Source organism: Tiliqua scincoides, chromosome 12, assembly GCF_035046505.1.
Source record: "Tiliqua scincoides isolate rTilSci1 chromosome 12, rTilSci1.hap2, whole genome shotgun sequence".
In the NCBI taxonomy this organism is placed as follows: Eukaryota; Metazoa; Chordata; class Lepidosauria; order Squamata; family Scincidae; genus Tiliqua; species Tiliqua scincoides.
In genome coordinates, this window is record NC_089832.1 from 18,525,296 (window position 1) to 18,551,183 (window position 25,888).

General features: G+C 47.4%; 1 pseudogene; it reads left to right on the plus strand.

Moving 5' to 3' along the window:
• Positions 1-4,990: 4,990 nt before the first annotated feature.
• LOC136663302 (5S ribosomal RNA) lies at positions 4,991-5,110 on the plus strand (annotated as a pseudogene).
• The last annotated feature ends 20,778 nt before the right edge of the window (positions 5,111-25,888 follow it).

A 25,888-nucleotide genomic window follows, 5' to 3' on the forward strand; every position in this document is an offset into this window, starting at 1 on the left:
ACATCCCATTTGGGCTTGAGAGATTGGCCAGAATGAAATGTCCTTGTTTAATTTTGTGTGCTGTGGAGACAGAGTGGGCTTTTTTTTCTGTTTGAACTAAAGAGACTATTGCAATTTAATTATTCTCCCTGTAAACAAAGGGTTTTAATGCGCTGGAGGACATTGACTTAACTTGAGCCCTTGGCAGATTTATAGGTTTTAATGGAATGCTAGAAGGCTGTTGGCACTTGGGGAATCCTGGTTTGTTTTTTCATGAACACTTATTTATGGTTCCCACAGAGGATTGTTCTCCTCTTGCAGTTCATTCTTTCAGATCTATTAAGCTGTCACTACTTCTCAGAGAGGCAATGTGAGCCGCAGTGAACTCCCCACCAGCTCACCTTGGCTGCCATTTGTAACAAGGGCCTTCTTACTGTTTTATAGATACCAGCATTGCTCCCTTGGGGGAAACTCGAGTAGGACACTAGTTTGGGCCTTTCTCTGGAAAAGAACAAGGAACTGCTGAATGAATCATGATGAGAGGGCTGAGTTCAAAACTACTTGCTGCTTTTCGCAAACATTTTTTATTTTTTTTGGCAGCACCAGGAAACCGCCCTTCATCAGTGACAATATTTGGAACTCCTTGGAATAAAAGGTTCACTTGTGCACGTCCTGTCTTGGCTGCCAGAGGGGCACGGGAGAAGGATGAAGCCTTCTGAGGTGGGTGGGAGTCACACAGGCAGAAAGGAGCCTTAAGCAGAAAGCCAGCAACTGGATACCTGTCAGGGAACCCATAAAGGGCGGCTGAGCGGGGGGGGGGGGGGGAGGATCTGGAACAAGGATCGTCTGTGGTCTGCAGGCCCATAAAAATTTTGTGAATTGAGTAACATAAACAATGTTTATCTTGAATTTTTAATGATTCTTATACAATTCAGAGGTGCTGATTCCAACAGTAATCTTAGTTGTTTTGTTTCATCAAGACTTCTTTAATTACCTTAAATTCTCTCTTTTTATTTATCCAACTGCTCAAGGTGGGGGTTTTTTTTTTTGTGATAACGAAATCAAAACACCACTTCCTGCATTTCTCATTTTTGTAAACAAACAAAAAAAAACCCACAATGGAAATCTGTGAAAAAAATAGAACTGCTACATATTGAACTTTTCCTCCAATCATTTTTTAAAGGCCTCTAGGCCAGGTGCCATCATCGCATCCTGTGGCAAGGAGTTCCGTAGATTGATTACATATATGTTCATCAGGGGCAGCATGAAATCTCTCAAGTTGCATCTTCCAGGTTGCTAGTTGGACCTGTGTTGGGAACTGTGCTGGGTATGTCTTTGCCCTGCATCTGAATCGCTCTCCAGTTTGCTGAATCAGACCATCTCATTTAGATTGCCCTAATTCTTGGTTGACCTCACTTGCCCTGGTCGTCAAGCAACCAAATCTGATTTTCTACCCAGCAGTGAGTAGGGTGATAGAGCACTCTGTGGTCCCTGGTTAGTTGGGATCACCCAGTTGAAGAAACCAGGAAGGAGGAAGAAGCCAGCAGCCATGAGGGGAGATAAAAAACACTGATTGAAAACGACAGCAGCAGAAGCAGCAAAGCTCTGACTAAACATTGCTATAGGGCAAGATTCAAAAAGGAAGCACAGCCCAAGCATTTTTCAGATAACGTTTCCAGCCCAAAATTCTTCAAATAAATAAATAATAAATGCTGGGATCCCATTCTTTCTTCATTTCCTGCTTTGTTTAACCCATTCAGAGCGCGATACCATAGTCTTTCAAGACTGAAGGTTGCCAACATGTTGCTCAGCCCACAGGTGTATACATTTGTTCCCTTTTGCATCTAGGCAACCTTGGGCAGAAATGGCTTAAATAGCTTGCACAGAGGAAAGGCAGTTCTCTCCATAGGCGGAGACTGAAGGAAAGAAATGGCCATCCATCACCACCCCATCACCACCCCAGTTTGCCACTGATGTGGACAACGTTGTTCGTTTCATGGAGAGCCTCACCCATCAGAGAACCCACCTGTCTGGGCCAACCCCTGAACTCTCAATACCGGTGACAATAGTGGTGTCCAATGCACTTTGCGGGGGGGGGGGTGCTAAGGTAGACCCAATGTAGGACTTTGCCCCAGCAACCCTGCCTAGCCCCCCTGCTGCTTTCTTAGGACTCTGCCCCCTCCTTTTCTAGGCCCCTGCTTCTTCGGCTTTCCTCACAGGTCTTTCTGCCCACCCTTGTTCAGGGTCACAGCTTCATGGCAATCAGACATCCCTTTCTGACAGTTCATCCAGTCTTCTCTGAAGGTTTCACTATCAGTCCCACCACCACTAAATCCTTTAATTCACAATGAGGAATCTTGATTTACTTTAGAGATGTGTACTCCACTTTTCCATTTAAAAAAAAATAAGCCCGAGGCAGCTCACAGAAATTAAACAGTATTAAACTCAAATAAAATGACAGCAAAAGCAATAAAACATCACATACCCAGAGGCGCATTTGACAAGAGCCAAACAGGTTACCAATCATAGATGAAAAGCCTGTTGGAATAAAAGAGTTTTGGCAGAAAGCCAGCAAAGATGGGGCACCAAAGGAGGCCGCTCTCGTTCTGTTCAGCTGGGACCTAGAAGAGATATCAGATATTGGGCCAAGGAGGGAGGCAGGCTCCTATGGGAAGAGAGAGCCCTTCAGGCTTCTTGGTCAGAGACCACTTTGGCAGGATCAAAGGCATTCCTTTCCACTGTGTCTGGAAGTGTCCTGGCAAGCAGTAGTGAGGTCCCATAGTCCTGAAACCCACACCCGCCAGTAGTCAGGCTGCCACAACCTGGAATGGCTGAAGCATCTGAACACTTGTGTTTCAGCCAGGCAGTTCTAGCTGCAGGCAGGGGGTTCGCTTTGGATTCAGAGGAAGAAGTGTGCTCAGTCCAAAGCCCTTTATATCTCTTAAGTCTAAAAGCAAAGCATATACCGCAGAGTAGATTGCAATAGGGAGTCACAGGGGGGGCTGACAGAGCGACACAACAGCGGGCTGGTGTTGAAAGTCAAGTCTCGAGGCCTGCTAAGTTGTTGTAAGACTTTATAGGCTAGGTGCTCACTTATCGGAATATCTTGCTAGTGGGCAAGAAATAGACAGCAAAATGATTGAGATCACTGTAAAGGTTGCTACTGCCAAAGTTCTCATCATTAGGATCTTGTCAGACACGTGCAAGGATCATGGCCAGGCTGATGCTAGCAAAGAAGCTCCCATCATTAGGGAGAGGGGCTGTCTACACAGGGTAAAATACATAACTCAAGGACGTTGGAGTGGACACGTCTCTTCTCTCCTAACAAGCTTGTGCTTGTTCTGAGTCCAACTTTTCTTGCTTCCCATGGGCAGTGGTGTAGCTAGAGGGGGTGCAAAGCAGTAAGTTTTGTGGGCAACTTCCCTGTGATGTGTAAGTGGTCCCTCCTGTCCCCTTTGGAGACAAGTATACACCTCTGTTTTGCTCCCCCCCCACCCAGAATGGCTCTGATGGCAAGTGGCTGCTTGCATAGTGAGGCTCCCTGCAAAACTTAGTGCTTTGCATCCTATCTAGCTATGCCACTGCCCAGACAAACTGCTCGGTGAGACTGCAGACAGCTCCAAGAAGCTGGGAGGCGCAAAGAAGATCGCTGACAGGCTCAGGAGGTGAAAGAGGGTTGCTGGGCCTTTCACTGGCTGTTACAACTTGTCAAAGGCAACCCCCTTCCCCAGAGAGTGTATTGCAGCCATCTAAATGAGATGTCGCCAAGGCCTGTGTCACTGTCCAGATTAAAGCCATCCAGAAATGGCCTAGAAAGCTCTCCAACAAAAGCAGAGAAAGGACATTCACAGCGACAGCCAACACTTGGATGTCCGGGGTCCAGGTGAATTCCCAGTCACTTGCTAAAACCCTCAAGGGGAACCCAACCCCACCCAGCATCAGCTCCAGAAAGCAGGTGATTGAGCAGAATGAGCACATTCAAAGGTGACTGGCATTGAGATGGGGGAGATTGCTTCATCCACCCTTGCTATTGCACACGCAGGACTTGTCTCTCCTTGTCTTTTACATTTCCATTTCCAGCTCTTTCTTCATCCAGTCCCATCTGTGAAAGGTTTATTAGCCTTTTAGGCAATTTGCCTCCGTTGTAGCCCTCAAGCAACAGCCCTGCCTGCCTTTCCTATCAGCTGCCTTCCCATAGATCTTGCCGTCTACCAGCAGACGTGGCTTCCTCGTGCTTTCTTATGCAACAAGGCTCAATTAAATAAATAAATGTCTTTCTATCATAATGTCTGCCTATCACAAAGCACTTGACTGGGAACACTCAATGCAGCTTCCCAGGATGTTGAAAAAAAATGAGCAACCTATGAAAAAAGCAGCGCTTTCCCTGGCTTGATCGCAGCTCCAAGACACTCCATGTGATCATAGCTGTATTCATTATTGCCTATTTCTCCCTTTTGAAGTAAAAGGTGTTGTTTTTTTGAGGAGAGGCACTTTACACGACTGTGAATAAGTACCTATCTTCTGAATGCATTTGCAATTAGGAAAAGATCAAACTCTGCTCACAGCGATCAAAAGCAAATCCCTCTGAAATCCACCCAACAAAGGCCACCAAAGGCAACAGAGTCTTCCATTATGCCTGCATTTGAACACATATGGAAGGTGAGAAAAATTGTTTTTGGAAATTTATTTGTCCCAGGTCGCACAGACCAGTTCCATATATATAATTTGTATACTAAGTTCCAATAAAAGCAAATAAAAGCCAAATCATGGCTGAAGCCAGGGTCACCCTGGCCACCATCTTAGGGCAAACTCTAGGACACCCCCCCCCCCGCGGTCTTGCACCCAGGGCCGCCCCGGCCACTCTCTTCATACTCCACTATAACTGAATTATTTATTGCACAGAGTGACAGAAATGGGTGCTTGCTAGTTTTCAGACAAGACCTTCTTTAGGTGATGCAAAGATCTTGACCACCACTCACATTTTCTTCAGATGAGAGAATAGAAAAACAGAGAAGACAGCAATGGTAATCCTGCACATGCCCGATCTCGTCTGATCTCGGAAGCTAAGCAGGGTCAGGCCTGGTTAGTACTTGGATGGGAGACCGCCTGGGAATACTGGGTGCTGTAGGCTTATACCATAGTCTTTCGAGACTGAAGGAAGGTTGCCAACCATTTATTATATTCTCACACAATGAATTACTGTGCACCATTCCCTTAAGCACAACCAGAACTGGCTCCAGATTTCAGTTGACTCTCTGCAAACGGTGCCCCCAGTGGTAAAAAGAGGGGAACAGTGGGTCAGAAAGGTCTGTAGCCCACTTCAGCTCTGTCTCTTCTGCTCTGTTACCTCTTTGTTTTGCAATCCAGGGAGCGAGGAGGGGGAGAAGTAACGGAGGTGTGTCAATGGAGGCAGGTGATGGGTGCCCCTGGTGGTCCATGATTGGATTGTCCCAGTCAGCCTCAAGGACAGGGTCTGCCTTTAGATCTCTGTTTGGGTTCCACCCATAACAAGGGTCCCTTGTATGATATCTTGGGTACTCTACAGGCCAGCAAGACTGAGGAAATTCCTTAGCAGTGTAGCAGAGGGAGGACCCCAGTGTCAGGGTAAGGGGTTCCCATCTCTAATACCTGATGACACTGCAGGAGGTCCTAGAATGCAGAGGAGGAGGTGGCGAACTCAGCCCTACCCTCACCTTCCTTCCTAACTTCCTTCCTAACTTCCTTCCCATATTTCACCAGTGCCTCTTTTTCTTGGCCTGTTAATCAAGAAGAGCACGTGAGTGTTGTGACTTTGTAGTGTGCAATGCTGAGCTGGATAAAAAGACTCTCTCCACCCTGCTTTCCTGGACACTTCAGTCCTGTCCTTTCCCTTCCTTCAATGAAGAATGGTAGTCAGGGGTATATTTGTACCAATTCCTACAGCTCCCGTGATCCCAAAATTCATGACGATTCAAACATCTGCTTTCTCTCCATCCCTGTCAGGGTAGCATCTTGCCCACTGAGAACGGCCCCACAATGCATTCGCAGGAACTGAGTAGCACCAGCACTGCAGATTGCCAGATATACTGTGACAGGTTAAATGGATCTGAAGGACTGAAGTTGGCCTATCTGGCCTTCAGCTACTTGACTGTTCTAAGGTCAAGAGGATCAAACTCCAGATCCTTAAGTGGCTATAGGATGCAATTTGTGATTCCAGTGGTTGATTTGTAAAGGCCAGCTTTTGAAAGCCATCCCTCTCTGAGGAAGGTAAATATGGAATCACACTTGGGAGGGTGCAAATTCTGACTTGCTATTTAAGAACATGAGAAAAGCCCCACTGGATCAGGCTATAGGCCCATCTAATCCAGTTTCCTGTATCTCACAGCGGCCCACCAAATGCCCCAGGGAGCACACCAGGTAACAAGAGACCTGCATCCTGGTGCCCTCCCTTGCATCTGGCATTCTGACATAGTCCATTTCTAAAATCAGGAGGTTGCACTTACACATCATGGCTTGTAATGTATTTGGGTGTCATAATTTATTTTTAATTTAGAAGAAAGACACCACTGGGAATCACTGAGGCTGCAGTTCTTAGGGAAAAAATCAACGCGCCCCTTACCTGATGTTTCTCCTCATTCCTGTTATTCATTCCCTAGCAATCCCAGATTTATCATGGGACTATTTATTTCTTATTAGTAGATAGATAGATACTTTATTTATGGTCATCTGACCAGCTAGTCACAAACAACAAAACAAAATGCACAGAATTAAAACCAACACCCCATTACACATATGTAAAATCATAAAATCAGAGTCTTATTAGTAGCTTTGATGTATTGGACTATAGAAGCCCACACTTCCTTCTTGAAATAGCTGTTGAATTTCTTGGGTCAATGTAAATTTTGCTTGAGTTTGTTCTTTGAAATTAGAAACATGCCTGTACCTCAAAGTCCATTGGTCTGGGACTTATTAGTAACTTTATCTTGAACTTAATATTCAGAAAATAGGATTGTATGACTTAGAATTATCATTTGCGCTGGGGCTTCTCTTTCATTTACCCCACAAGTTGATGTCCTAGAAGCCACTGAAGCTTTAGCTCTAGAGTTTCTCTGTGAATGTACAGTTGACGTGACATGGTTCCAGCTGTTGTTTGATGCAGAAAATACTGAAATGGGAGGGGGGGGGGCAGCTCCAAGCCTGAAAGTTGTGTTGGTGCTTGAGAGCAAGACTTCCTATCCAAAGAGGAGACCAGGATTCTCTATGTTTCTAGGAAAAGAGTTCCATGAATTGCAAGACAGCTGCCAAAAATTTTTATCAGCATTCGCATAATGGCTGAACTTGTCAAAGAATGTGCTTGGTTATTACAGTATATGAAGAGGATGATTTATACGCCAGTTTTCAATTACAACATTCTCAAACCAGCTGGCATAGCAAAAAGGGGAGAAGATGATCTCCTGTCCCAAAGGCATCCAGCATCTAAAAAGAAAAGAGACACCTGCAAGAGTCCCTGGAAAGGACATGATCCAGGGTAGACCAGGGACAGCAGCTCTCTTTCTGTTGACATAAGAAGGGCCATCCAGGCACTTCTCACCTGGATCTTTTACGCCTGAGGTGTCCCGACTACTCTAACACCAGGGGAAGAAGCAAAGACCTACATGAAACAACAGTTTCATGACACTCGGGGTAAGGGGAGAACTATCCCCTTAGGATAGTTCTAAGGGGCCTAGGAGGCCTCCAGCCTGCCCCTAACGTGCTGGATATAGCAGAGGCCGTGTGACCATGTTGTGCCCACGCTAGTTAGGACTGGGCTGCCCTCTGGGTAAACTCAAAGTTGTTGAGGACTTCACAGATCGATGCCCCCAACTGCAAGGCTCCAGTTGAGAGCATCTGTCTTGAGGGTGCAGCCCACACTAGTGAGCAACCCAGGACTGCATGGCGCTGGCTCAAAAAGATGGAGCAGGATATGCTCTTTACACTCTCACATAACACCAGAACCAGGGGACATTCACTCAAATTGAGTGTTGGGAGAGTTAGGACAGACAAAAGAAAATATTTCCTTACACAGCATGTGGTTGGTCTGTGGAACCCCTTGCCACAGGATGTGGTGACAGCATCTGGCCTGGATGCCTTTAAAAAGGGATTGGACGAGTTTCTGGAGGAAAAATCCATTACGGGGTACAAGCCATGATGTGTATGCGCAACCTCCTGATTTTAGAAATGGGCTGTGTCAGAAGGCCAGATGCAAGGGAGGGCACCAGGATGAGGTCTCTTGTTATCTGGTGTGCTCCCTGGGGCATTTGGTGGGCCGCTGTGAGACACAGGAAGCTGGACTAGATGGGCCTATGGCCTGATCCAGCGGGGCTGTTCTTATGTTCTTAAACTACAATTCCCAGGAGGCCATGCATGTCTTTTTGTTGTCTGGTGTGCTCCCTGGGGCATTTGGTGGGACACTGTGAGTTACAGGAAGCTGGAGTAGATGGGCCTATGGCCTGATCCAGTGGGGCTGTTCTTATGTTCTTAACTACAATTCCCAGGAGGCATTGCAGGTCTCTTGTTATCTGGTGTGCTCCCTGGGGCATTTGGTGGGCCGCTGTGAGACACAGGAAGCTGGACTAGATGGGCCTATGGCCTGATCCAGCGGGGCTGTTCTTATGTTCTTAACTACAATTCCCAGGAGGCATTGCAGGTCTCTTGTTATCTGGTGTGCTCCCTGGGGCATTTGGTGGGCAGCTGTGAGACACAGGAAGCTGGACTAGATGGGCCTATGGCCTGATCCAGCGGGGCTGTTCTTATGTTCTTAACTACAATTCCCAGGAGGCCTTGCAGGTCTCTTGTTATCTGGTGTGCTCCCTGGGGCATTTGGTGGGCCGCTGTGAGATACAGGAAGCTGGACTAGATGGGCCTATGGCCTGATCCAGCGGGGCTGTTCTTATGTTCTTAACTACAATTCCCAGGAGGCATTGCAGGTCTCTTGTTATCTGGTGTGCTCCCTGGGGCATTTGGTGGGCCGCTGTGAGACACAGGAAGCTGGACTAGATGGGCCTATGGCCTGATCCAGCGGGGCTGTTCTTATGTTCTTAACTACAATTCCCAGGAGGCCTTGCAGGTCTCTTGTTATCTGGTGTGCTCCCTGGGGCATTTGGTGGGCAGCTGTGAGATACAGGAAGCTGGACTAGATGGGCCTATGGCCTGCTCCAGTGGGGCTGTTCTTATGTTCTTAACTACAATTCCCAGGAGGCCTTGCAGGTCTCTTGTTATCTGGTGTGCTCCCTGGGGCATTTGGTGGGCCGCTGTGAGATACAGGAAGCTGGACTAGATGGGCCTATGACCTGATCCAGCGGGGCTGTTCTTATGTTCTTAACTACAATTCCCAGGAGGCCTTGCAGGTCTCTTGTTATCTGGTGTGCTCCCTGGGGCATTTGGTGGGACACTGTGAGTTACAGGAAGCTGGACTAGAAGGGCCTATGGCCTGATCCAGTGGGGCTGTTCTTATGTTCATGGCCCCGTGAGTGGCAGGTAAAAGAGGCCTGAGAGAGACTTACCTTTCAGATTTGGCTTCAACTTCTGCTGTAAGTGGGGGGGGGGGGGCTGAACACAGAGTTTTCTAGAAGTGCAGAAACATTTCCTGGAAACACCTTTAAATAATAAGGATGTTACCTTTTCTCAGTTCTATTCCCAGCTGTCGCTTTGGCGCCACTTCTTCTCATGTATGTTTCTTCCTCTTGTTTCGGACACAGCAAAAAAACCCTCCTTGTTATTTTTGGCACCCCTCGCAAGCCTCAGCTCATTATGTGCTTGAACCTTCCCGACCGATGCGCTGTTCCTTCATTATCTGTTCCTCCTTCTTATACAGGCTCTTCAGGCTTCTCAGCTTTCCAAATGCTCCTTCTCCAGCCACGCTGGGTTTTCCTTATACAAGTCTCCCCACTTTGCTTCTCATGGGAGCTGTTTGCAGTTGTGCCTCTGGCATGTCACATTTCAAAAAATAAAAAAAAATCCCATCCCTCGTGGGCTCTTTTCTCCTTCAGCAGTTCTAGCCATGGGACAAGACTTAGGGCCCAATCCTATCCAACTTTCCAGCACCGGTGCAGCCATAATGCAGCCCCAAGGTAAGGGAACAAACATTCCCTTATCTTGAGGATGCCTCTGTGACTGCTTCCCCACTACAGGATGCAGCGCATGCCCCATTGGCATGGCTGCACCAGCACTGGAAAATTAGATAGGATTGGGCCCTCAATTGTCTATAAATCACATTTATTTGACTTTTCTTGTTGCAGAATCAACACAAGGCAGCTTACAGAACAGAGAATAAAACAGCAACACTAGGTAGGTTGGCAACCTTCAGTCTCAAAAGACTCTGGTATAAGCCTACAGCACCCTGTATTCCCAGGCGGTCTCCCATCCAAGTACTAACCAGGCCTGACCCTGCTTAGCTTCCGAGATCATGGTATAAGCCTACAGCACCCGGTATTCCCAGGCGGTCTCCCATCCAAGTACTAACCAGGCCTGACCCTGCTTAGCTTCCAAGATCAGACATGTGCAGGGTAACAGTTGCTGCATTAAATAAGAAGTGTGAAGGCAGTATTACAACAGAATAATACTGCCACTACTACTGCGGCTCTTCCTCCTCCCATCCCCTGGATTTGAACAGGAAGTGGGGTAAGGAGCAATAGAGGAGGCAAGTAGGATAAGTGAGCAGTGGGGCTACAGCAGAGGTGTCAAACTCATTTCATACAGAGGGCCACATAGCATTCATGATGCCTGCTGAGGGCCGGAAGTGACGTCATTAGGCAAGAAGTGATGTCATTAAACAGGCCATAACTAACAATGAACACTTTTTGCTCACTTAGGAACTCATTGGCTGCAAATGACAGAAGAGAAAATATACGAATCTTGATCATACTTCAAGATATGGGAGAGCCCAATTTTCACGTGGACTGCCCTTTCAGCGGTAACACCTCAGCACTACACTGCAGCTGAAAGCCTGAGAGCCCTATAAAAAGCTTCCACGGGCCACATCCGCCCCCCGGGCCTTATGTTTGACACCCCTGGGCTAGAGCATCAGACTTTCTCTTCTGTTCCAACCCCCTCTTGATTCAATCCAGGGAGGAGGTGGAGGTGCTGCACAGGTGGGTGAATGAAGGCAGGTGGTAGTGGACATCTCTGCCAGTCTTGGGTTTCAGGCAACCTTCGAAGAGTCTTCAGAGGCTTCACAGAGAGATTAGGCTGTCTCTGAGTGCCAGATGCAAGGGAGGGCATCAGGATGTAGGGATCTTGTTGCTCTGTGTGGTCCCTGAAGCATCTGGTGGGCCACTGTGAGATACAGGAAGCTGCACCAGGTGTGCCTTTGGCCTGATCCAGGGAGGCTCTTCTTACGTTCTTAGCCTGGTGTTGATCTGCTCCTGTTGTATCCTTGTTTATGGGGGGGGGGGGCTGGAACTTGAGAAGAGCTCCTAAGGGGCTGTAGCCAAAAAGTAAAGTTTGTGAATGACTTCTGTAAGCAGTTCTGTTAAGCCTTTCTTAAGGGGAAAAGAGGTCACTGCAAATGTTTTCTTAGAAGATTAATAGCACCAGGCCATTCAGCAAAGTAATTCTCCAATGGACTGGCCATACACTGTGTAGAGATTTTAAACATCACTGTAACTGTTTACAGGCCGCTTTCACTCCCAAGCACTTCAGCTGCTTGTCAGAGCCATTCCTGTTTCAAGTTGTCCGTGTTTGTTTAAGGACTTCTCTGCCTCAGACATGCTCCTCTTCTTTCTTGTGAAGATGGGAGAAAGCGATCGCATTCCATTTGAAGCTCTCCTCTCTGGCAGCCGTGGTGGCGAGATGTGAACTAATAGTTTCAATGTCAGAGAACAGTGTTTATTGCTGTGGGAGTAATATCCCCGAAAATGAGGAGCTTTGTGTTTCAAGTATTTTTATTGATTCTCAATTGCCATGTGTCCATCTCTGTTTTCCGTGTTTTAATACAAAGGCTTGCTGTGCCATCGTCCAGGAATCCGTGCCTTCTTATAGAAGTTACTTTCCTTCTTGCCGTAAAGAGCCACTCTGTGCTCCGTGGGAGTGACGAAGTCCTCCAAAAGTTCTCAGCAACTGTACAGCTTGTTAATTAACGTAGCCTGGTGAGACAGCCAGAGGTTTCATTGTTCTGCTAGAATGCGTTAAGGTTTCTGATGGAACAGATACTCAGTTTTATGTCTTGTACAGAAGGTAGTCATGATAGCTAGTTACTACATACAGTGGGCCCTACTTATCTGCGGGCTCGGAATCCAAGGATTTGAATATCTGCGGATGTTGAGCATAGCCACCTTATCTAATGATTCATGCAGCTTCCTCATAGGGAAGCCATGGTGACAGCTTCCTCACAAGGAAGCTGCTTGAATCAGCATATAAGGTGGCTATGAAGTACCCCCCCCCCCCCCAACTAGAGCAAATTGGACAAAACCAATGCCATTTTTGAATTCAGCACTCCAAAAAAGTCCTAAATTTGTTCAAACAATCTTGAGAAGTGCTTTTTTTTGGTAGGCCTGTGTAGTCAACAGCTATTATTTGGGTTTGTAGACACTGATGGTTCATGTTCATCGCTGCAAGGTGAGGTGCTGCTGAGATGGGCAAGAAGCTGGATTGACCCCTTCCTCCCAAGAATTTGGCTTTACGTATGAGTCTGGTGGGAATGACACAACTGATGGAGAGCATTGTGCTTGCCACATGTCCACTGGCCAGGAGTGCATAGAGCATCGTTCCAGTCATAGGTTGGGGGGGGGGCTGCCAGCTGTGACCCCATTTCGTGGCCTGATTAAAATGAACTGAAGAAGGAAAGAAGGTTGACATCACTGCAGCTGCTACCCTGAGAAAAGCAATCTGGTTTTAGCTGCAGTGCAAAGCAAACTTCTCTTCTCTGTATTTGTCCCTGTGGTTGCCACAGAGCAGCATTTAGCCCTGTAATCACTGTTAAAAACTCTTTCTATGCTAAATGGACTCTTGAGTTCTTCCCCCAATTACAGTTCAACTTCATGCATTTAAAATGCAGGAAAAGTGAAATCTCATTCTGTTGTTCAGAGAATGGTGCAAATCTCTGCAAGGGTGGAATTTCTACAGATTAACACCTTTGATTGGGTGTTATTTATACTGTAGAGTGGATTCAAATTCTCCTCTCCAGCCAAAGGTCTGGAGATTTCACACACCTTAACTTCCCAGCTCTTTTCTCCCTTTCTGAGAAGAAGCTGGAGAAATTAAATTTTCTCTTTAATACTTCTGTCAATGCCTTAGGAAAATAACCGAAAAGTTAATGGATAACCCAGAACTCCACAGTCTTTTGCAAGCAGGTAAAAATAAAATACCAGTTATTCCTGTCTACAAAAGGGGTAGCGGAGGACTCTTAACAATTTGAATGATTGTGACCAGCAACTTAGAATGACAGGCACTGACAAAAAAGACCTCACTTATGTGCAAGAGTAAATCAAACGTTGAGAAGCAGGTGGAAAATATCAGGACAATGAACTATAATCTTTGTAAGGTGTATAAAATGGTAGAAAAGAAACATAATGAAAAATCACCAGCTATTTAGGCCACACTCTATCACAGATAATGAAAGCTTTTCCAGAGCTTGAGGTGGAAATTTACTTTGATAGGACTGGCTGTCAGACAGAAAAATATAAAGAGGGCTTTTTCCTCCTTCCCATTTTGCTCCTCGGAGTGGAAAGTGGCCCAAGTCTTATCACTGCAGACCCTTCAAGGGTTGCCCAGGCATTAATTAAGCATCATAAAATGGAAGAATAAAGACTCAATTTCACAAAAGGAAAAGCTGAAAAATATATATGCTGTAACCATCTAATATAGTTGGGTTTATACTGGGCATGGCATGCCCCCAGCTGAAGGAATTCCATTTCCCTAACTCCTAATCTCGAGTAGCAGATTTGTGAGAGAGCAGTGCTTTTCAATCTGCATTTCAGCAGCTGGGTATAGCTATGCCCAATAGCCAGACCCATTATACCCAATAGCTCTACCCATTTATAGCATTCAGTGCTATCAGTTCCATGTGTTTTCACTCAGCAATTAAGTGCTTTTTCCTTGTGGTTACATGGCTTCATCACCTGGCAGGACAAAGTTCCAAACAACACAGTCCTGGAACGAGCTGGAATCCCTAGCATGTATGCACTGCTGAAACAGAGACGCCTGCGTTGGCTTGGTCATGTCATGAGATTGGATGATGGCCGGATCCCAAAGGATCTCCTCTATGGAGAACTCGTGCAAGGAAAGCGCCCTACAGGTAGACCACAGCTGCGATACAAGGACATCTGCAAGAGGGATCTGAAGGCCTTAGGAGTGGACCTCAACAGGTGGGAAACCCTGGCCTCTGAGCAGCCCGCTTGGAGGCAGGCTGTGCAGCATGGCCTTTCCCAGATTGAAGAGACACTTTGCCAACAGTCTGAGGCAAAGAGGCAAAGAAGGAAGGCCCATAGCCAGGGAGACAGACCAAGGACAGACTGCACTTGCTCCCGGTGTGGAAGGGATTGTCACTCCCGGATTGGCCTTTTCAGCCACACTAGACGCTGTTCCAGAACCACCATTCAGAGCGCGATACCATAGTCTTTCAAGACTGAAGGTTGCCAACAACATGGCTTCATGCATTTCATAGTCTTAAGGCTGCAATCCTATGCAGTTACCCAGGAATAAGCTCCATTGGTGCAACCTGAAAATCTGAATTTTGCTTGCAACTTGCAAGAATAAAGATCATGTGGGTCAAAAGGGTGAAAAGCTGAGAAAAAAAAAGTTTGATGTGAAAATGTTGAAAGGGCAACACTCCAGGGTGCAAAAGTTGCGATATAACGTATTTATTTTAAGCATGATTAAGAAGCATGTGGACAAGCTTGGTGGATTTTCACAAGAAGACTGATGGATTTGGGGACTGCTACCAGAATTTTTGGATCATGGTTTGGGATTGATAGAGCTGCAATGTTTGACCTGAGTTGTTCTTCCAAGTTATGCGAATAAGTAAGCTCATTCATTTCCATGCCACCCTCTTGGTCACAGAGAAAAAGTTACACAGAAAACAGGGTTGGTACCTGTGAATTCTGGAGCTCTGTCACATGGGTTTTTCTCTTCCAGGAAGGCTCCAAGGAATTTTGGTTCTGGAAAAGATTACACAGGCCAACACCCATTTTGTTATCTTAGACCTATTCCTGGTTGTATTTGGGAATGGTGCTTTTTCCAAAAATTGCATCAGCTTCGCCCTGTCACATCTAGTTTCGGAGATACAGCATAGCCTTTGTTAAATAGCAGGTCCATGTGAATAAATGAAGGCCAAGAGATAACAGCTCAACACATTTATTTCGTCTTCAGAACAGAGCCTAGCAATAAAAGCACAAGGCAAACACCCCTTGCTTTATACCCCTTAGCTCTGCCCAGCTTCTCCACGATTGTTGCTGTTGAATCAGTCTCAGTCCACTGGATTGGCAGGCTAAACTAGAGGGCCAATCGGACAGGTAGCATCTCGATCCTCCTCCTGATTGGCCACCCATGACTGGGCCAATTGGTTATGCAGGATTTTGATCCTGCATAACTTACACATTGTACCTGCATACATAACAGCCTTGTTAGTGAATGGTTCAAGCAGCTTCCTCATGAGGAAGACTACACCAAGGTTTCCTTACAAGGAAGTTGCTTGAACCATTCACTCAGTAGGCTATGCCATTATCTCAGAAACTAGACTTGATAGGGGAAAAGTTATGCCATTTTTGGAATCTGCACCCCAAATTCTTATAAAACCACCATGCATTTTTTTAGGGGAAAAAAGTTTTTCCCAACCAGTTTTGCAGGCTTAAGTTATTACTGTGACTCTCAAGCTCGAAAGTGTGCAGCCAAGGAGTCCCTGCTCTGTCTGAAATGTTTTGCTAGCAAACTGCATTGGGTGACTGCAGTGTGGCCACCAATGTATTTCAGAGCCCCTGATCTATTTCCCCAGTTAAGTAATGACACTTTCTTATATCTAGCAGAGAAACTGCATTAGACCCTCTTCATCCCAGCACAGCATTCCTCTTCTTGGCTGTGGGCCAGTGGTGTAGCTAGAGGGGGTGCAAAGTGCCAAGTTTTGCAGGGAGCCTCACCATAGTGTACAAGTGGCCCCTCCGACTCCCCTTTGGAGCCATTATGGATTGGGAACAAGATGGGGGTATTCACCTCCCTGCATTCACCTCCATTTTGCTCCCACCAGCTGGAATGGCTTTGAAGGGGAGGGGTGTTACCAAAAGGGCTGTTTTGTTTAGGGGAATTATTATACTGCCCTTATTGGAACCTCAGGATCGCAGGCTGGATAACAAGACGGTATAACGCAGAGAAATTCCCTTTAGCTTAAAGAGGAGACTGAGAGAAAGATAACTTTTAATAAAAGATTATAGTTTTATTACAAAAGCACAAAGGTAAACATAAAGCACATGGAGGAATGATGTGTATGTTTCTTGGTCCTAATACTTGAATCTAGTGTACCTAGCTTTTATGGTGGTTGCATGTAAAGAGTATTTGGTGCATGCGAGGAAATTAGAAAAGGGAAAGGTTGTAGGGAAGGATTTTAGGGGTCCCTGGTCTGCCAAACCCAGTTGCTAACTAAAGATGGGGAGAGAAGGGGAGAAAAAGGGGGGGAAGAAGGGAAAGAGTTCCAGACACAAGATAGTTACCTATCCTGTAGAGCAGTTGGAGGGGGGGAGAGTCCTGTGGAGAGGACCCTCTGACACAACACAGATGTGTTGGTCCTTGGAGGGAGAGCCAGAGAGAGAGCATGTGAGAGGAAGCCCTCACTTAAAAGGGGTTTTCAGACAGAGCTGAGCTGGATTGAAGCTTGCTTACTACCAGCAGGGTGCTTGGGAGTGTGTGAAAGGATTATCAGCAAGATTCGACTAAGATGATTGCTGGGCTGGGGCACCTTCCTTATGAGGAAAGGCTACGGCGTTTGGGCCTCTTCAGCCTAGAAAAGAGGCGCCTGAGGGGGGACCTAATTGAGACATACAAAATTATGCAGGGGATGGACAGAGTGGATAGGGAGATGCTCTTTACACTCTCACACAACACCAGAACCAGGGGACAGCCACTGAAATTGAGTGCTGGGCGGGTTAGGACAGACAAAAGAAAATATTTCTTTACTCAGCGTGTGGTTGGTCTGTGGAACTTCTTGCCACAGGATGTGGTGACGGCGTCTGGCCTGGGCGCCTTTAAAAGGGGATTGGACAAGTTTCTGGAGGAAAAATCCATTACGGGTTACAAGCCATGATGTGTATGCGCAACCTCCTGATTTTAGAAATGGGCTATGTCAGAATGCCAGCAGGATACTCCTCGGGATACTCCTCGGGATACTCCTCGGCGGGAGGGGGGTCGGGGGCTTCTTGTAGTGGGGGATTCGATTATTAGAAACATAGAGAGGGGGGTTTGCGACGGATGTGAGGACCGCATGGTGACTTGCCTGCCTGGTGCGAAGGTTGCGGACATCACTTCTCGTCTAGACAGGCTAGTAGACAGTGCTGGGGGAGAGGTAGCGGCTGTGGTGCATGTCGGCACCAACGATGTGGGCAAGTGTAGCTGGGAGGTCCTGGAGGCCAAATTTAGGCTTTTAGGCAGGAAGCTGAAAGCCAGGACCTCAAAGGTAGCGTTCTCTGAAGTGCTACCTGTTCCACGCGCAGGGCCAGCTAGGCAGGCGGAGATCAGGGGTCTCAATGCGTGGATGAGACGGTGGTGTAGGGAGGAGGGGTTTAGATTCGTTAGGCACTGGGGAACGTTTTGGGACAAGCGGGGCCTGTACAAGAGGGACGGGCTCCATTTGAACCAGAATGGAACCAGACTGCTGGCGCATAACATTAAAAAGGTGGCAGAGCAGCTTTTAAACTGATCCCTGGGGGAAGGCCGACAGGAGCCGAGGGGCATCCGGTTCGGGACTCCTCATCCCTATGGGATGAGGATGGGGAGGTTAGAGAACAACAAGACAAAGGCAGGGTAGGAGAAGAAATTGGGAAAGGTAGGGTGATGGGATGTGATAGACGGTTTGGCACAATGAGAGGATGCGGGGACAAAGGAGCGAATAAGCAGCCCATCCTGGGGCATTCCGTGTATAAATGCTTTTATGCGAATGCCCGAAGTCTACGAGCAAAGGTGGGAGAACTGGAATGTCTGGTGACAAGGGAAAATATTGACATAGTGGGCATAACAGAAACCTGGTGGAATGCGGAGAATCAGTGGGATACCGCAATCCCGGGCTATAAACTCTACAGGAGGGACAGGCAGGGGCGTGTTGGAGGTGGGGTGGCCCTTTATGTTAAGGAAGGGATAGAATCCAGCACAGTAGAGATTGAAGGTGGGTCCGACTCCACCGTAGAATCTCTGTGGGTTAAATTACCAGGCTTGTGCAGCAATGTAATACTGGGGGTGTGCTATCGTCCTCCAGACCAGAAATCTGATGGGGACCTTGAAATGAGGAAACAGATCAGGGAGGTGACAAGGAGGGACAGGGTTGTAATCATGGGGGACTTCAATTATCCTCATATTGACTGGGTCAATTTGTGTTCTGGTCACGATAAGGAAACCGGATTTCTTGACGTGCTAAATGACTGTGGCTTAGATCAGCTAGTCAAGGAGCCCACCAGAGGACAGGTGACTCTGGATTTAATTTTGTGCGGTACGCAGGACCTGGTTAGAGATGTAAACGTTACTGAGCCATTGGGGAACAGTGATCATGCTGCGATCCGTTTTGACGTGCACGTTGGGGGAAGAATACCAGGCAAATCTCTAACAAAAACCCTTGACTTCCGACGGGCGGACTTCCCTCAAATGAGGAGGCTGGTTAGGAGGAGGTTGAAAGGGAGGGTAAAAAGAGTCCAGTCTCTCCAGAGTGCATGGAGGCTGCTTAAAACAACAGTAATAGAGGCCCAGCAGAGGTGTATACCGCAAAGAAAGAAGGGTTCCACTAAATCCAGGAGAGTGCCCGCATGGCTAACCAGCCAAGTTAGAGAGGCTGTGAAGGGCAAGGAAGCTTCCTTCCGTAAATGGAAGTCTTGCCCTAATGAAGAGAATAAAAAGGAACATAAACTGTGGCAAAAGAAATGTAAGAAGGTGATAGGGGAGGCCAAGCGAGACTATGAGGAACGCATGGCCAGCAACATTAAGGGGAATAATAAAAGCTTCTTCAAATATGTTAGAAGCAGGAAACCCGCCAGAGAAGCGGTTGGCCCTCTGGATGGTGAGGGAGGGAAAGGGGAGATAAAAGGAGACTTAGAGATGGCAGAGAAATTAAATGAGTTCTTTGCATCTGTCTTCACGGCAGAAGACCTCGGGCAGATACCGCTGCCCGAACGGCCCCTCCTGACCGAGGAGTTAAGTCAGATAGAGGTTAAAAGAGAAGATGTTTCAGACCTCATTGATAAATTAAAGATCAATAAGTCACCGGGCCCTGATGGCATACACCCAAGGGTTATTAAGGAATTGAAGAATGAAGTTGCAGATCTCTTGACTAAGGTATGCAACTTGTCCCTCAAAACAGCCACGGTACCAGAAGATTGGAGGATAGCAAATGTCACGCCTATTTTTAAAAAGGGAAAGAGGGGGGACCCGGGAAACTATAGGCCGGTCAGCCTAACATCCATACCGGGTAAGATGGTGGAATGCCTCATCAAAGATAGGATCTCAAAACACATAGACGAACAGGCCTTGCTGAGGGAGAGTCAGCATGGCTTCTGTAAGGGTAAGTCTTGCCTCACAAACCTTATAGAATTCTTTGAAAAGGTCAACAGGCATGTGGATGCGGGAGAACCCGTGGACATTATATATCTGGACTTTCAGAAGGCATTTGACACGGTCCCTCACCAAAGGCTACTGAAAAAACTCCACAGTCAGGGAATTAGAGGACAGGTCCTCTCATGGATTGAGAACTGGTTGGAGGCCAGGAAGCAGAGAGTGGGTGTCAATGGGCAATTTTCACAATGGAGAGAGGTGAAAAGCGGTGTGCCCCAAGGATCTGTCCTGGGACCGGTGCTTTTCAACCTCTTCATAAATGACCTGGAGACAGGGTTGAGCAGTGAAGTGGCTAAGTTTGCAGACGACACCAAACTTTTCCGAGTGGTAAAGACCAGAAGTGATTGTGAGGAGCTCCAGAAGGATCTCTCCAGACTGGCAGAATGGGCAGCAAAATGGCAGATGCGCTTCAATGTCAGTAAGTGTAAAGTCATGCACATTGGGGCAAAAAATCAAAACTTTAGATATAGGCTGATGGGTTCTGAGCTGTCTGTGACAGATCAGGAGAGAGATCTTGGGGTGGTGGTGGACAGGTCGATGAAAGTGTCGACCCAATGTGCGGCGGCAGTGAAGAAGGCCAATTCTATGCTTGGGATCATTAGGAAGGGTATTGAGAACAAAACGGCTAATATTATAATGCCGTTGTACAAATCGATGGTAAGGCCACACCTGGAGTATTGTGTCCAGTTCTGGTCGCCGCATCTCAAAAAAGACATAGTGGAAATGGAGAAGGTGCAAAAGAGAGCGACTAAGCTGATTACGGGGCTGGGGCACCTTCCTTATGAGGAAAGGCTACGGCGTTTGGGCCTCTTCAGCCTAGAAAAGAGACGCTTGAGGGGGGACATGATTGAGACATACAAAATTATGCAGGGGATGGACAGAGTGGATAGGGAGATGCTCTTTACACTCTCACATAATACCAGAACCAGGGGACATCCACTAAAATTGAGTGTTGGGCGGGTTAGGACAGACAAAAGAAAATATTTCTTTACTCAGCGCGTGGTCGGTCTGTGGAACTCCTTGCCACAGGATGTGGTGCTGGCGTCTAGCCTAGACGCCTTTAAAAAGGGGATTGGACGAGTTTCTGGAGGAAAAATCCATTATGGGGTACAAGCCATGATGTGTATGCGCAACCTCCTGATTTTAGGAATGGGTTAAGTCAGAATGCCAGATGTAGGGGAGAGCACCAGGACGAGGTCTCTTGTTATCTGGTGTGCTCCCTGGGGCATTTGGTGGGCCGCTGTGAGATACAGGAAGCTGGACTAGATGGGCCTATGGCCTGATCCAGTGGGGCTGTTCTTATGTTCTTATGTTCTTATGCCAGATGCAAGGGAGGGCACCAGGATGAAGTCTCTTGTTATCTGGTGTGCTCCCTGGGGCATTTGGTGGGCCGCTGTGAGATACAGGAAGCTGGACTAGATGGGCCTATGGCCTGATCCAGTGGGGCTGTTCTTATGTTCTTAACTACAATTCCCAGGAAGCCTTGCAGGTCTCTTGTTATCTGGTGTGCTCCCTGGGGCATTTGGTGGGTCACTGTGAGATCCAGGAAGCTGGACTAGATGGGCCTATGGCTTGATCCAGTGGGGCTGTTCTTATGTTCTTATTCAATGGGGTCTAATGACTGGCTTCCTAGATGGGGGAACTTAAACAATGCAATGAGTCAGCAACACATAGAAGGCAGTTCAGGTTTTGATACAGTACTTAAGCAGTGATTGGGTTAAAACAATACAATGAATACAGTAATGTAGGAGACACTTAAACAATGATTTACTATGCCAGACTTCTTCATAGGGAGGTGGGTTTAAGATGCCTATAATGTGTAACCACAGGGAGGTGGAGGTTGTGTAAGCTTGTGACTTGACCTGATTGTGGCCTGTGTGCTGAGGTTTGACCTGCATGATGTTTTAGTCCATAGTCCATAACCAGATATAAAATCACAATGAAGGAAAAAGGGGATTTTCACGGGACAGGGGCCCCTTGCACATTGCAGTGAGGCTCCCTGCAAAACTTAGCTTTGCACCCCTTCCAGCTATGCCACTGCTGTGGGCTGTTGTCCCTTGGCTGGCCCCGAGTCCCTTTCTGACTGCAATTCCAAGTGCTGGTTTTAATGTTGGAAACCTGATGTGCCTTAGGGCCAGGATCATTGAGGGTCCTCGCTCACCTGGGGGTTAAGCTCCACCTACTCCTGGGCAGTCTGTGGTCAATCAGAGGGACCTCCTATTTAAGATGCAGCATTTTGGAAGCCCATGTGAGAGCACAAGAATCCATCCCTGCCTCTGGGTGACTGTGCTCAGCTCTTTCTAGAGACAGTTAAAATCCTGGCTTGCCTGGAAGGGGGGTTCAGCAGTTCCCCACTTGAGGAACGACAGAGAGTTTTGTTCTAGAATTTTGTCCTAACTTTGGATGTCCTCCTCACTACACGTAGTTCCATATTGCATATTTCAATAACGTGCATTTGCCTATTACTCTCAGGGTTATTATTCTCCCAAACAACAAAGGACTGATTTTATTATTCAAAGGAAGAGCTAGGGCCTTTGTTGAGGGCCTTTTTCTCTCTCCCCCCCCCCCCATGAATACAGAAAGCTGGTGCTTGAGAGGAGATGGGGGGAAGAGGAGGATTTATCCATTCTGTGGGGGGGGGGGAAGGTTAAAAATGTACTTCTGTGTCTCTGCAGGAAATCGGTGCAATTGTGTTTTAAATCCTACTTAAGAAACGACACTGAAGTGGGGAGTGAACCATTAGCATGTAGGAAATGATGAAGAGCTGTTCCCAGTCACTTGGAAAGAAGCTTTTCGTGTTTTTCAGTTAAACTAGCGATTTTCAATCTTTTTCATCTCACAGCGCACTGACAAGGAGCTAAAATTGTCAAGGCACACCAACAGTTTTTTTAACAGGGCACATCCACTGACAGCAGGGGCTCGCTTCCCCTAGTGGCCTTACTAACAAATGACCCTCCTCCAAATTCTCACGGCACACCTGCAGACCATCCGCGGCACGCCAGTGTGCCACGGCACAGTGGCTGAAAACGGCTGGGTTAAACATTTGCATTTTATACTAGCATCTGATTGCGGACACTTCTGCACAGGACTTGCTGATGTCCTGGTCAGTGTTGGGAGCATGGGAGACCCCCTCCCCTTGGAAAACATCCTGAGCCCCCTTCAGGCACTCACATGAATAGGAAACAGAACGTGTGAGTAAGGAACCTCTAAGCTCCCAGAGCCTGAGCTGAACGATAAAGGGAGCCTTCACCCCCCCACCCCAGCCACAAGACAAGCTGGGATCATAAAAAGTTGGATTCCCCTAGTGAGGAGTCTCAACCTGGAGTCTGTGGAACTCCTTGCCACAGGATGTGGTGACGGCATCTGACCTGGATGCCTTTAAAAGGGGATTGGACAAGTTTCTGGAGGAAAAATCCATTACGGGGTACAAGCCATGATGTGTATGTGCAACCTCCTGATTTTAGAAATGGGTTATGTCAGAATGCCAGATGCAAGGGAGGGCACCAGGATGAAGTCTCTTGTTATCAGGTTTGCTCCTTGGGGCATTTGGTGGGGCCGCTGTGAGATCCAGGAAGCTGGACTAGATGGGCCTATGGCCTGATCCAGTGGGGCTGTTCTTATGAGTGGTCGTCTCAACTACTCCAAAGGACACATCAGCCTTGGACACCGCTGAATACAGGTCCCGGGATAGATATTGATTGTCACATACCTGGCCTTCCTCCTGACCACAGGATTCCCCACCAGTCTCTCCTGGATACCAGGATTGAAGACAGAGGAGAACCCAGAGGAAAATCACCACTCAAAGGTGCAGCACTCACTGACCACAAAGCACTGCTCTGGAGAGTGAGAGCTGATTCTCGCCCCATGTTTCCAGGATGTGGGCCTCCTAGATTAGTGGGCTTCAAGGCCTGCGGTAAGAGCCTTCCATTGCTGCAAGCTTTTCTCGCCCAGCTCCTGGTCTGAAGCCCAAGCTTTCTTCTTGACAGCTTTCTGGCTGTCTTAGCAAGGTCGACGTTGGCTCCAGGGTTCACATTCCCTCCGACCTACACAGCTCCCTCATCTTCATGACAAGCAAGCCCAGGATTCCAGACCAGCCAGCCCCTGCATTTGAAGTCAGGCTGCTCTTTCATTTGTCCTTTCCTTCTCTAGGTCTTTTCTCAATGGAGGCATAAAAGTACTGACCCTTTTCCCAAGTGGCTTCATTTATTCCAATTTGGGAAAAAATAATGTTAAACTTTTACTTAAGAGTATATATCTGCAGAGAAATAGCTTACATTTCTCCCTAGGGGTGTGGTGGTAGTTTAAATTAGGGGAAGAAAATTCTTACAGCAGTATAAATTCTACATACTTTTCCATAACTCACCATTTGGGGAAAAAATATCCTAGACATTTCTTAAACTCCTCAATAGCTCTCAAAATCCTGGTCTAATATCTTCTGGCTGGTCATTGTCCATTCTTAGCAGTAGAAAGAAGAAGATTTAACGCTGCCCAGGAAAAAATGTGGGTTGCAAATGGTGAATCAATGTGACCCTCCAGCCCACTATTCCTTTCCAGTTTGGGGTGGCAGCTTTGGGGTGGCCACAGCCTTGCACAAATCAGGTCAACTTAATTAATAATTCCTGCACAGTTGAGTTGCTTCCACCTTCCAGGGTGGCAGCTCCCTGATGGATCCAGCCGAGATTTATGTGCAAGGCCGATTCTGCCAGCGAAGAAATGCTCTGCTGGACTGTTTACAAATGACCAATTTGAAAACATAAAAAGCAAGGAAAAGGGGGGAAAGCTAATTTTTAATGCTTCCTGAACGTGCCAGACGAACAACTTTGGAGTCACGGATTTGTCACAGAGTGGCAAGCAGCAGTAGCAGAATGATTTGTGCTTTGGCCGCTGGGAGAAGAACTTGTAAACTTTAATTCGCCCTGAATTTGGGGGTGGGGGTTCTGGGAGATGGGGGAACTGCCTCCTTCTTTCAGTTTTCTGGGATTACGGACATGGTTATCAGGAAGGGACGTACACAAGATCCTTACAGCAGTGGCCTAGTTAGATGGTTTTGCAGGGAGCCTCATCACAGTGTGCAAGTGGCCTGTTCTTCGGAGCCATTCCAGGCAGTGGGAGCTAAACAGAGGTGCATGCCCAGAAGCCCTCCCTGCCATGCTCCCAGAAGGCAAATGCCTCCATCTTCCTCCCTCTGCCCAAAATGGCTCTGAAGAGGAGGGGAACGGGCTGCTTGCACACAGCGGTGAGGCTCCCTGCAAAACCTATTGCTTTGCACCCCCTCTAGCTACACCACCGTCTTACATGGCAGTCCGTGGCAATGAGAGCCGACTCATACTGACACCTGATTGGTTTCCTGCTCTGTCGTAACAGCACCTCATTGACCTCATTGTCCCAAATCAGTCTCATTGGTCAGTTCTGAGTTAAGGAAATCCGCTATTTGATATAAGTGTCAGCTAAAATTCCACAAAGAGAGTTGAGGAAGTGGAAAGCCAGGTGGAATATGTGAATGATGCAGGGCAACAGGAGAATCCAGAAACATTCTGTGCCGCTAGAGGAGAGGAACTGAGCAACCAGGTTCTCATTGTGGAAGACAATGGAAGATAATCTGGACAAGAAGTGCCACCCCAAGCTCCATGGACCAGGGATGAGGATTCTCAGTTACCCAGGGTTGTAGGAGCCCAAGCTGCATTCAAAGGAGGGAACAACATGCAGTGCTGGTGGTAGAGGTTTCCCTATGGAAAGGAACAGAGGCAGCGGTGTGTCAGGAATTGTGTTGTCTTTCTGGTGCATGAATCTGCATTGGGGAGGGGAGTTTGCTGAGATCCATCAAATCTGGTGACCGAATCCTTCCTGCTGTTCCACAGACAACACTGCCAGAATTGAGCTTGGAAGGCTCTCAGGAGTCGGCGAGACTTTGGAAAAGGAAATGAAGTTTTTCATTTCAGCCATCCTTCCTGTTGAAGGAAGGACAAGGCACAGCAAGGAAAGGCAGGATCCTGGAGAGGAACAGCTGGTTAAGGAGATGGTGTCACTAGGAGCACTTTGGTTTCTTGGACCAAGGAAACTGTGCTGCGAGGGAGTTCTGGCAAGAAATGGGCTGCACCTCACAAGGAATGGGAGGAACGTGCTTGGCAAGAACCCTTCCAGCCTCATCAGGAGGGCT